We start from the raw sequence: 11922 nt of genomic DNA on the forward strand, positions 1-11922 counted from the left end.
AATCCAGACACCTTTCTAGACACCTTGTCCACATTTTAACTGGACTTGCCTTGAGCTACACAGTGAAAATGGTATTAGTTTACGGTTCTTGTGTGGGCTAGTGAGAAAGATTCTGGAGGGCCTAAATCCTGCCTGCACACACGAGGCAGGCTCTGGGGAGAGCCCAACTTCCTGGCAGTCCCTTAATGGCTCCAAGATCAAAACCGAATGTTGTGGCTGCTCCAGCCCTAAGCCAATTTTCCTGCCAAGGTGGATCCTCTACACTAGGAACCTGTCTAGGGTTAATAAGATATTCCACCAATCCTTTCACATTCAGCAAAGATGAAGGATACTTCATCTGGGCTCATCACCTATGCCTCCTCTAGACTTTCTGACAAAGGACTGAGTCCTGGCATCTCATGTCCCTGCTACAGTTAGAGCCCCTGCATTTACAAACACAGCATTTAATTCCTAGCTGGGCTTCCAGCTACTGGAGAAGAGAGCTGCCCTGCATCCCTGCATGAAGGGCTCTTTCCGCTCAAACCAACTGTGGCACTTGCTTCCCTCTGCTCTGGCGCCTACCTACAGCTGTGCTTACTGAAGTGAGACTGTAATTTGCTGCAGCATGCCCAAGTATTAATAGACAATTATTTATTGTAAATCTGAACCATTTATACTGCTTACCAGCTGACACAATGTAAAATTTTGATCCAAATGTTAATGTGTCCATGACATTGCATAATTCTGTTCCCTGCCATGGTTTTTCTCTTCTAAATGAATCGAATTTGCAGTACAAGGAAATGGCATTTTTAATGGATGAATGATTTACAGCCTCAAACTTATAAGGCTATTATTCGTGTAACTAAGGGAGAATTGACTAATTGCAATAACACAGCAAATTAGACAAATTTAGGATTGTACTGGGGATGAATTCATAGGGAGAAAATGAAAATAACTCACAAAGTTTTTAAAGGGGAACTGAATAAATCTCACTTTAACTTTATAAGGCAATTGTATTTGGGGGACATCAGGTACCTTCGAGACCAAACAGACTTATAAATATACAATTGAGTAGAATATAGATAAAAATTACCTCTTCATAAAGAACCACATGTGTAGAAGCGAGCACTTCCAGTTCTCCGCGTGTTTACTGAAATTGCCGACGCAAATGTTTTCAGCAGTTGAGAGAAAACAAAGAGGTCTACAGTCATGTGATTTCATGAAAAAGACACTCATTTTAGCATATTTACCTTCTATTTGTTGAGCACGCAACACAATGCCAGGGAAGAATGATTTCCTAATGGAGATCTTCAGGATTTTTCAAAGTAAAGAGTGTGCATCAGCAAAAATAATATTTATTTTTGCAGTATTCTTTTCAGGTTTGTTTCTATCGATTCCTGTTATTCTGTTACCTTTGCCTGCAGAGAGATTGTTAAGATAAAAAGTGCCTCAACACAACTCTAATTAAATCTCTGAGAGCTGCACTGGGATGTTGAAACCCAAGGACATTCAAAGGGAAGATTCCTTCAGTGTTTTCGTCCAGGTGGCTCCCACAAATTGATGGTGAGAGAAAGCAGATTTGGGAGGGCTCTAAGAATAACAAAATATTTGTGTGTCCTTCCAGATTATACACAGAGTGGACTTCTCTGCTCTAGAAGGCATGACCCACACTCTTATTGGTTGTGGAGACCACTCGGGTCTTTTTCCTGGGACTTGCCACCAGTCCTACCCCCTACAGGCTGTCCTACTCAATCTAGCTGACCGTCTTTCTAAACTGTGTCTTGTCTGGCTTCTCTCCTACTGATAACCCTCCCCAGAATGGTCAGGATAAAGCACAAACACCATATCCTGGTGCACTTGTCCTTTCTGAACCTCCCATCCAATACATCTCTACCACCTCTCCTGCTGGTCCCCTTGGCCCCTGCTCTCTCCCACAGCCGCTCCTGGCCCTGTGTGAACCATAAGCTTCAGGCAACTTGTAATCCTTGGAAGAGGCCATGTGCTTATCTCTAATGGGGAGTCTTTTGCAATTCTTGCTCCCTTGGCTTGCGATGCCCTCCCCATGCTCTTTGCTCAGCTGTTGCTGATGCTGGAGGATGGGGAGCAGAGAGCACTCTGGGGAGCATTTGCTGAGCCCCCCTGGATCTGTCAGCTATCCCTGCCTCCTCCATCACAGCACCCTGACAGCCACTGAGCCTCGGCTCTTTAACCACCTTCACAGGCTAGAAGCTTCCAGAGGGCATGACTTGTCTTCTTTACTGGACTTGGCCACAAAGAAAATGCTCTGTATATGAGAAATAAATGAAATACCTATTGACTAAAATAGGTCATAGAAAATGAAATATCCACTCTGTACCAGGCACTGAACAAGGCCCTGTAAAGAACACAAAAATGGATTGGACATGCCCCCATCTCTTGAATAGAATCAGTTATAATTAATTATGATAGGTTACAATTAAATGCATAATTAAGTATATAAGAAACCAAGGAATAACAAAGCAGAATATGATTAGGCACCATAAGAAAAACAAGACTTACTGTAGCAGTTCAGAAACTTGAGATTCATTCTTTAAAAATCATTATCTTCTCTTTGTTTCTTTCTCACTCACTCTGAAATCAAGCAGACCTGAAATTAAATTCTTATTCAACCACTTCTGAACAGTATGACCTTGGAGAATTTAATTTAACTAAGCCTCAATTTCCTCATCTGTAAAATGAAGATGATATTCACCTAAGCAGGTACTGTGAGGATCAAGTAAGACCACACAAAGGTCAAGTGCGCAGAAAACAACTCAGTAAGTGGTGCCGAGAGTATTGTGTCCAGAGGAGGTTCTCTGAGGCCTGCTCCCCTGAACTCCAGGTTTTATTATTCAGTATTTCATATTTCACCTACTGGGAACGGCTCTTACAGTAGGAACCTTATCTGCATATGGTCAATAGCTTGTTTTCAAAATAGGACACAATACACTCAGCTCCTTTCAAAACTGATTGCAAATTAATACTTGGAAGGACTCCCTTGCTACTAATAAGCTTTCATTTGTGCCTCTTTGAAACGTTAAGGACTCGATGACAGAAACCGTAGCTTGCTTAAACTCTGTAGGTAGTCAGAGGTTTTTTGCTGAATTTGAATTGAAAAACTTTTAAAATGCGATTTATTTGCTCAGCATGTATTTTTATTGAGTTCTTGCACAGACCTCCTTGCTGTGTCCGTCTTCCCTTCCACAAACCTCCATCTAGAATGAAGGCATGTTGGGGGGATGGAAAGCAGCGACCGACTGCAGCAGTGTAAACAACAGTGCTGTGAATGGGATCAGACGTTAGTATTAATTATGCTGATATCGGATTGGAGGACCAAACACCATTGCTATACCTTCATGATAAACAAAGCCAAGACTGCTGTCTACCTTATTAATAGTGGTTGCAGGGGTATACAGGAGTCGAGAAGCTGGGCTGCAAAATTAGACAGACCTACACAGCTGTGTGAGTTTGTACAAATTAATCTCTTTAAACTCCAGATTCTTCAGCCATTCCACAGGGATTGCAAAAACAACTTTGAGAGATTGCCTTTGAGGTCAATTGAGATAATGCTTATAAAACACTTAACACAGTAAGAACTCAGTGCGTGGCTATTTTTATTATCATTTTGAAGAGAAATTATTCAATCTGTGTTAAATACATTAAGGATGTCTGTTGAAAGAAGAAGAGTTTTATATTATTCTGACTCAGCTGAATATCCAGCTCCTAACCACTGAACAGTGCAATATTGCCTTGCTGCAGACCGCCAAAGAATGGGGGAGGCGTTAAGTACATGTGCGAAAACCAGGATCAATAGACCCAAGCTCCTAACAAAATCAATGCAAACAGAAATCTCGCAGCACTTATAAGTAATCAGCTACCACCTAGAGCACATGTGATATTGCTTAGTCTCGCTTTCTTTGCTATCGAGCAAAATTGGAATGTGGAAACATTTAAAAAATTTAAAAAGGAAAAGAATGTATATTTTGACTCTATCTCAGAGAAGCCTGGAGAGCACTTTGGATCAGGCCTCTGCACTCACAAAGAGCCTCAGATTAGTTTTTGAGGATCTTTCTAATCTATACCCAGAAAGATACACTAACAGGTTTAAAAGAAAACATACATCATATTTCAACCTGGGTCGCCATATGGGATCGCAAGGCTTGCAGCGCACTGTTAAGAAATGTTATTTATATATCGTTCAGACATCTTAGGAACATCATAATTATTTTGCTCAACATATTTTGTGTTAAAGGCATGAAACTGGTTAATTTTATTAATTGAAAATATGACACACAATTTTGTAACCCTGTTTAGATGTTTCTTCACTTTTTAATACCCAGAGCATCTAAAAGTAGAAGTAGCCTGGGCCACTGGCTTGATGTGTAAGGGGTCATGCTCTTTCTAACTCACTCTGGTTAGTGGTGGATTTGATTCATAGGGGAAACTATTCATATTCAATATATTTGTTTTACTTTCACTTCCCATTCCAGAAGAGAAGCCATAAACAGGGATATATTGGTAACAGCCAATTTTCAATTTTGTCCAATGGAAGAATTCCTGGGGAGTTGCATAAGGCTATATCACTGATGCACATCAAGAGAGATTCAGATTTTATATTTGTTCTAAGCCAGAACATTTTACTTATTATTCATAATACATGTTGAAAGCAGACACCAAAATGGCCCATTTGGAGACTTTTTGTGCTTGCCTGCTAATGCACATTAACGCCAGTACACATTCTGTATTACATATCCATAAAATACATTTGCATAATATTGAAATTATAATCCCCAATGTGTAGTAAAAACCTTTATGAAAAATTGTTACTGCTCAGCTACTGTACAGTGGCTAATTTTTAATCTTCAGCCTCTCAGCGGAGAGTAAAGATAGGGTATTCTTTAAATAAAAATCTCAGGAGTAGAAGGCTGGAACTTAACTTGCCCTCTTTTAAGTAGGCTATCTTTAGATGGAGGATTATAATATCTAACATATTAAACAGTTGCTTTCACATTCTGGCCTTTTGAGGACTGACATCTTCACATATTGGATTAGGCTGAGAAGCATCTCTAATTTAGCTGCCTTATATCAGTAACGGGGTAAAGATCTCTCTTATGACCTCACCCGAGGGTCTCTTCTTAGTTAGCGAAGAAGACTTTTGGAAAAGAATCAAAGTAGCTGAGGTGGCAAATACTTGAGCAGAACACACTGCTGGCCACTGTTTCGTAGGTGCCACCTCTGCACTTGGTGCTGTGGTTAAACACTTCCCGGGGCCTCTCATCGCCCAGAGGTAGTAGATCTGTGTCTATTACATCCCCTATCCCTGCGTCCAACAGTCGTGTTGGCTGCAGATGCTGATGCTTTAAATGATTCCACCACTGTGGTTTCAAGTAATTTTCAGAGAGTTCTAGCTGATCATTTCCAGAATTAATATCATGGAGTTACATTTCCTTTTTTTTTCATTTCAAGTTTTTAATGAAAGTTGTATATAAGATTACATTATTCCTGCATCTTCTCAATTGTTTCTCCCTTGTATTTGCCCTTTTCCTTTCCTACTAGGCAAGCTCTGGCTTTACGTTCAAGGATCTTTTCTCGGTCTTTGTCCAGCTCTAGTCTAGTGATGACCACCTTGCTGGGGTGAGTGCCCATACAAAGAGTTGTCCTGTTAGCGTTCCCCTGCAATACTCGTTCACCAAAGATGACGTATTTCTTCCTGTAAACCTGGGCTGATTTGCCAGTTTGCTGCCCTTGGTAATGTCCTCGCACAACCTGAACTTCATCATCCTTTCGGATAGGCACAAATTGAACATTGAACTTCTGTCATAGCTCTTTGGAAAGTGGAAAAGACATAATCTTCCTGCTGATAAGGGAAGGTGCATTCAAATGCCTTCCCGTAAATGCCTTTTACGGTTCCTGCTCTGGTCAGAAGTCACAGAGGGATTGAACTTCCCTTTGACCGCTGGTACTTCTGTGACACTGAGTTACATCTGTTAGGCCTTATCGATACGGATCTTACTAAGGAAAACCCCCAAGATTGGGCTGAACGTTCACCTTGTGCCCAGAGGGACCTAAGCAGAGAGTGGCCCTGCATTTTCTCCATCTGTGGAACTGACCATCTCTTGCCCATTGGCACCTTTTGCCTTCCCCATGGTCCTAAGCAGTTTACCCTCTGAGCAGCCTCAGGGAGGTCTACTCAATTCGACTTCACACTGTGACCAAATTGTGAAGCAAGAACATGTTCTCTGGTGCACTCTCACCAGGCCCTACCTTCTTCTTCCTTTTCTCTCTCTTCTGAAACTTACAGCTGCAGGATGGAGAAGGGAAAACGGAGTCGAACAGGCCTGACCCCACTGGCTGGTTTCCTCACACTAAGTAGCTTCCTGACCAGGCCTGAGGGGGAACCAGGAACAAGGCAGAATAAATTCCCTACTTTATGTGGAGAATTTTGGCCTGGGAAAAAAAGTTTTCCTATTTCCCCAGTCATTTATTTTAGTTTAGTTTATTTCATTTTATTAGGTAGTACATGCAATTTCAAAAGATATACTAGTTCAAAGTTTGTTTTTTTTTTATATTGTGGGAAGTGAGTCTCTTCTATTTAAAACAAACAGTAGTATATTATGTATGATATTCTGTACCTTTTTGTCGTTTGTTAATACTATATTTTCCTTACTTTTTGTTAGCATCTTAAAGATCCTTTTTATAGGGTCATACAGAGCTGCCTCTTTCTTTTAACATGTATCTGCCTTAATTTATTGAATGTCTTTTTTAATGGATACTTAAGTTGTTTCCAATTATTTGCTATTATAAATATTGCTGCGATAAATCACTAATTTATAGGTCATTTTGAAACGTGTAAGCTATATAATCACATTTTAATTTTGGTAGATTTTGGAAAAATGCTCACCATAGAGATTTCACCCATTTGTACCCCACCCCCAACCTTCCAGCGGCAGTGCGCTGGAGTTCTCTAGCTTAACCTTTAGATCAGCAGGGTCTAGTAAGCCATGCCTAGGACCGGAGGGAGGAGGGGTTCGAGGAGGGCTGGAAAGAGGTCTGGCGGAGTGGCTGGCAGCTGGACAGCCCGCCTGTTCCCAGGCATGTGGCAGAATAAGAAAGACTGGGAAACTCTTGATGAGCCCGTTCTACTCACTTCAAACTACTCTGACATAAACCCAGACATATGGGCTCATTTCATATGGATCTCCTGTCTGTTGCTAAAAATCTCCAGGAGGTAAATTCCACAGCCATCTTGGGTAAACTATTTTGACTTCTCGCAACTCTTCTGAAGGTCAGGACATTTTTTCTTATGTCTAATATAAATCTTTTCTGCCTACATTCACTTGTAAAAAACATGGGCTAATACTTCTCCAAAGCAATACAAGTTCAACTAGCTAGACAACGTGATACTACAATTTTGAGGCTCAAATATATGTATCCTCCTTTTTAAAAAAAAATAGCACAATTCTCCTAAATCATCATAGAAACCTTTAACACACATGAGGGATAGCGTGTTTTTATCTTATCTCGCTTTGAACTTAGCTGTGGACTTTGTAGCAACGGTGTGTGTATGTGTGTGTACTTACGATTTTGTCGTGCTCTCTTTTTTATCCTCCTCATATATTATAATCATAGAATTATGATACTTTGTTAGATGCTGATAAACATACAGCTTTCTAAACACTTCCAACACCACTGCTGCTGAATGAGACAGTGTCACTGCCACTGAGAGGCTCCTGGATGTTTCTGCGTGTATCTTTCTTTCTCTGTCTAGATACAATAACTATTTTAGGAACATTTGGTATCCCAAAAATCCCAGCATTGTGCAAATTAAAACATCTGCTTATACTTTGACACCCTCATTCTTCAAAGGTTAGTTGGATTCGCGGTTGCTTTGTTCAATAGGAATGGTCGTAGAGCCCAAGGATGCACATTTAATTATTGGGAAGTTATGTTTGACAGAGCTGTGGGGGAAAAAAATTACCCTTCATATTCAGACCAGCATTAACATTTTTATAGAACAAGATTGCCTGAGAGTCAAAGAAGGGAGAAACTCCAGGAAAATAAATATGAATCTATTTGTTCGCTGGTCTCCGTTTACTGATTTACAAGATGCCAACCAATGACTATTTGCTCCGTTACCTAGAACTCATCAGTTTGCTCTCAAACTGGCATTTCTGATTTCTACTGAGGTTAAAGACAGCAGAGTAAACTCTGTTTCCAACAATAAATAATGAGGGTGTTATTCTTTTCATTCAAACAGGCTTTAGATCAAGGCAGACAGCTACAACCAGGTGCATTTAGCAACATTTGTCATTGACATGAATGCAAAACATGTCAAGAATCTGCTGCACAGGGGTCTCTATCCCGCCTTTTCTGCCTCACATAGTCTCCCATCCCTGATTGTGGTTGAGCCTTTGTCACCCTACACTGCAAGGAAGCACCGAGGTGCCAGCATTAATGGTGGCATTCCCTGATTGGTTTTTTCACACAGGTCATTCGTGCCAGGTAGCAGATTGTACACTGGAAGTCTTTCTGTATCTCGGGCCAAAGACTGGTAATCTCCCTGAGCCATGCCGAGATAACACATGTCAAGAGGCAGCAGTGGCTGGTAAGCCAACTCATCACTCACTTTGTCCCACGGCCCCTCCTGGACCCCTCTTGTTTGCTGCCTTCTCTTTGCCATTCCAGAAGCCCACAGGCCTTCCCTGTTGAACTGGGAGGGAAGGGGGAGGAGGTGCATTACACATGTAGCAAGAGGGGTTTGGCAAGGCAGGAACCAGCAGGTGAACAATGACTCATTTGGAAACGTGCAGCTGGGTGTGCGTTATTTGCATATCAGGGACCCTTTGTTAAAGAGGCTTGCCCAGCTGTGTGGGCACATCAGCGGGGGGAAGGGGGGCGAAGGAGGGGTGGAGGGGGTTGGTCTGAGACAGGAGATGGATTCTCACAGACAGCAGAGTTACTTCCTATCTAATTTGTGCACAAGTTGAGGGAAAGCGCTCTCATTGGGGACCTGCTGCCAAAAAGCTGCATGGTTTGGAGATTTATTTTCCTTCTGCCAAGTATATTATTTCCAAACTCGCCTGTTCAAGATCTTGCAAATTCCCTTGAAAAAATGATTTAACAACTTAATGAAAACAACAGTGAAACAAAAGCTGCATTAATGAGGGACAGAGGTAAAGTTGGGTATGAAATGAGTGACGAACCTCATAATGAGGTGTGCAGCTTTGTATATTAAGTGATTTCTCTGTGGTACTTTTCCAGATGTGATGGAATACATTTATTTTTGTGCTCATCTGAACTGAAATAATACAAATGAGATACTAAAAAGATATCATTATGTGCAGAAGTAGGCGAAGAATTTAGATCCCAATTCTGTGAGTTAACAGCTGTGTGTGAAGCAATACGAAAGTGCTTCGAGTCTGCAGGTTGCCTGGGAACCTCTGTCAGGCTCGTATGGACCAGTGATGATCTACGTGTGAATCCTGCATGTTGATAGTTGAAGCCTACTTGATTTCAGGCAGAAATAAAAAGCTGTTAGCAAGAAGTCTGTCTCCACCGAAAGCCTGCAGTACAGCCGAATATGGCCACTGCGGCAGTGCAATAAAACGGGAAGAGTTTTCAACCACCAGATGGTACCCTGTACAGTGCCTGGAATAAAATGGAGAATTAGGGTGCCCTAAGGTGCACACGGGAAAGGCAATTACATGAAATAAATGGGCCTCAGGCCTACAGGATGTTCAAGTATGCTACACAGGAGACAAATAGTACATCTGGTGAACAGATTTTATCACACACTGGAAAGCCATAAAGCACGCGGTGGAATATCGGACCCCCTCCACCCAATGACATTTTACCTGTGTCGGCATTCAGTGCTGTTTGTTTTAAAAGGTGGTGTAATCTCAGTGATGTCTTTTAAAAGCCTCCTTAACACTGTTTTGCACTATGTGCCATGGGCGGGAGGTAGACTGATGCAGTGCAATGAGGTTTCTGTGGACAAAGCAACTCTGGTGGCGCAAGATCTTGTTTTTCTTTCCTTTGCCCCATCGCTGATGTGATCTCAGTGAGAGGATTATCCTTGTCAGCACTCGCCCTTTGGGAAAATGCCAACGCATTTTAAATGCCAGTTCCCCCCTCTCCATGCCATTGTCTGTAACCTCACCTGAGCCACCCTCCCGGCCGCCCCCCTTTTTCTTAATGTTCAAAGAGAAAGTGATCTTAGGGGGTGGGGTTTTGAGAGAGAAAACTCGTTGGCACAGAGCCCCTTCTTATTCTTCCCCCACAAATGCAAATCTGCTTTCTGTTTGAAAACTGTGTTCCTTTTCTATTGTAAAAAAGACTGAGGTACACATAACGTTTATTATTGTTTTAAGAGTCGCTGTAATAAAAGGCTCCCAGGACTCAAAGATGGTTTTAGTGCCCCTCTTAGGGTTCATTCTTGCCTTGATAATTGGGTAATTGCATCCCCTCCCCCAACAATAAATATTTTCACCCAATTAAGTTTAAAACTATAATAAATTTTAAAGAATTATAGTCTAAAAAGTCATACCCTAGAACCAGTATTAGTTATGATTATTAATCTTAAGCCGCAGAGCAGTGCCGCCTGTTAATGTGCTTCTGCACAGGGGCCTCGTTCTGAGAGCTGCCCCTGGCAGCCTGGCTCCCCTGAGCGCCGGGCCTGAGCCGGGGCGGAAGCTGAGGGCTAGTGCCCTCACTGCCCATACGGCTCCGACAAGCGATCCTTTAGCGATCCTTTGCTTCCACGTTCCAGTCCTTCTTTGTTTCCAGACAGCATTATCCAACCATTCACTGCCTCACTCGTTGTACTTATTTATTTGCTTGTTTCCTTATTTGCTCATTCATAATATTTCGTAACTTCTAATTGCACGATTAGGCCCATGCTCGGAACCGAAGCTAGGCATGGTGGAGCGCAGGGAGGCGATGCACAAGGTGGCCGTGCGGCAGAGCTTACCTTCCAGTCCCTCTCGTTTGCTCTGCAAACCAACGTGTCCAGATCAATCTTCCGGGGCTGTATTACAGGTCAAGCCCTCTGATGCACAAGAGCATATTCTCAATGCTAATGGGCAAGTTACCACACTGGGACCCAGGGAGCTAACCACATTGTTCAGAGGTGTAGTAATAAATGCACAGGACTTTACATTTTCAAGCTCCAGCCCACTAGAGACACACAGACCTCCTGTTCCCTCCTTAACAAAATAGGAATTCAATCACAGCCCTCAAAGCCAGTAGCTTTGGCAACAGTAGTGCCGGGGGCCCTGGAGCCAGCAGCAAGGACAAAGGGAGGACACCACAGGCTCAGCCGAAGCTGAGTCTGGGAGAAGGAAAAAAGGCAGAGGACACTTGGCACAGCCTTCACAGGAATGACAGGCAGGGAACTGATTCCTAGGGGAAAGAGGAGAACCACAAGGAGAACTGGGCAGGCCTAGCTGGAGGCGAGCAGAGGGTGCACCCTGGACTCGGGAGAGAGGTGTCCTCCATCTTCCCACTACCTGCTTTCCTCAGACCTGCTGCATCCTTTTACACCCGTGTCCTCCTCCTAAACCAGCTGTTCTGTCATGCCCTCCCCCAATGCCCAGGCACGCTCTCCCTGCTCACCCCTCTGCCTGCGCCATCACAGCTTAGCCACCTCTGTCCCATTCCTACCCAAGTACATGGTGGCATTCAATGCCCAGGTACTCGTACATCAGATGACAGGTGACAAGAGAACAATGACTTGAAAACACAGAAGCAGTGGTCCTAAATCTCCAGCTAACATTGTTTTAGAGGCTGAATTTTATTAAGGAAGATCATGCCAATGAGTATATTATGTTGGTGGAAAAAAATTAGAAGATGTTAGAAAAACTTTAGCTTTTAAAGCTCTATATAAATTTCAAAAACTTCTGAGGACATCAACAGGGAAGTTGTTTT

General features: G+C 42.6%; 1 pseudogene; it reads right to left on the reverse strand.

Moving 5' to 3' along the window:
* Positions 1 to 5493: 5493 nt before the first annotated feature.
* On the reverse strand, positions 5494 to 8741 carry LOC119037749 (60S ribosomal protein L26-like; annotated as a pseudogene).
* Between the last annotated feature and the right edge of the window lie 3181 nt (positions 8742 to 11922).

This window comes from Artibeus jamaicensis, unplaced genomic scaffold (assembly GCF_021234435.1).
Source record: "Artibeus jamaicensis isolate MK-2021 breed Jamaican fruit bat unplaced genomic scaffold, CSHL_Jam_final contig_391, whole genome shotgun sequence".
Taxonomy (NCBI): domain Eukaryota; kingdom Metazoa; phylum Chordata; class Mammalia; order Chiroptera; family Phyllostomidae; genus Artibeus; species Artibeus jamaicensis.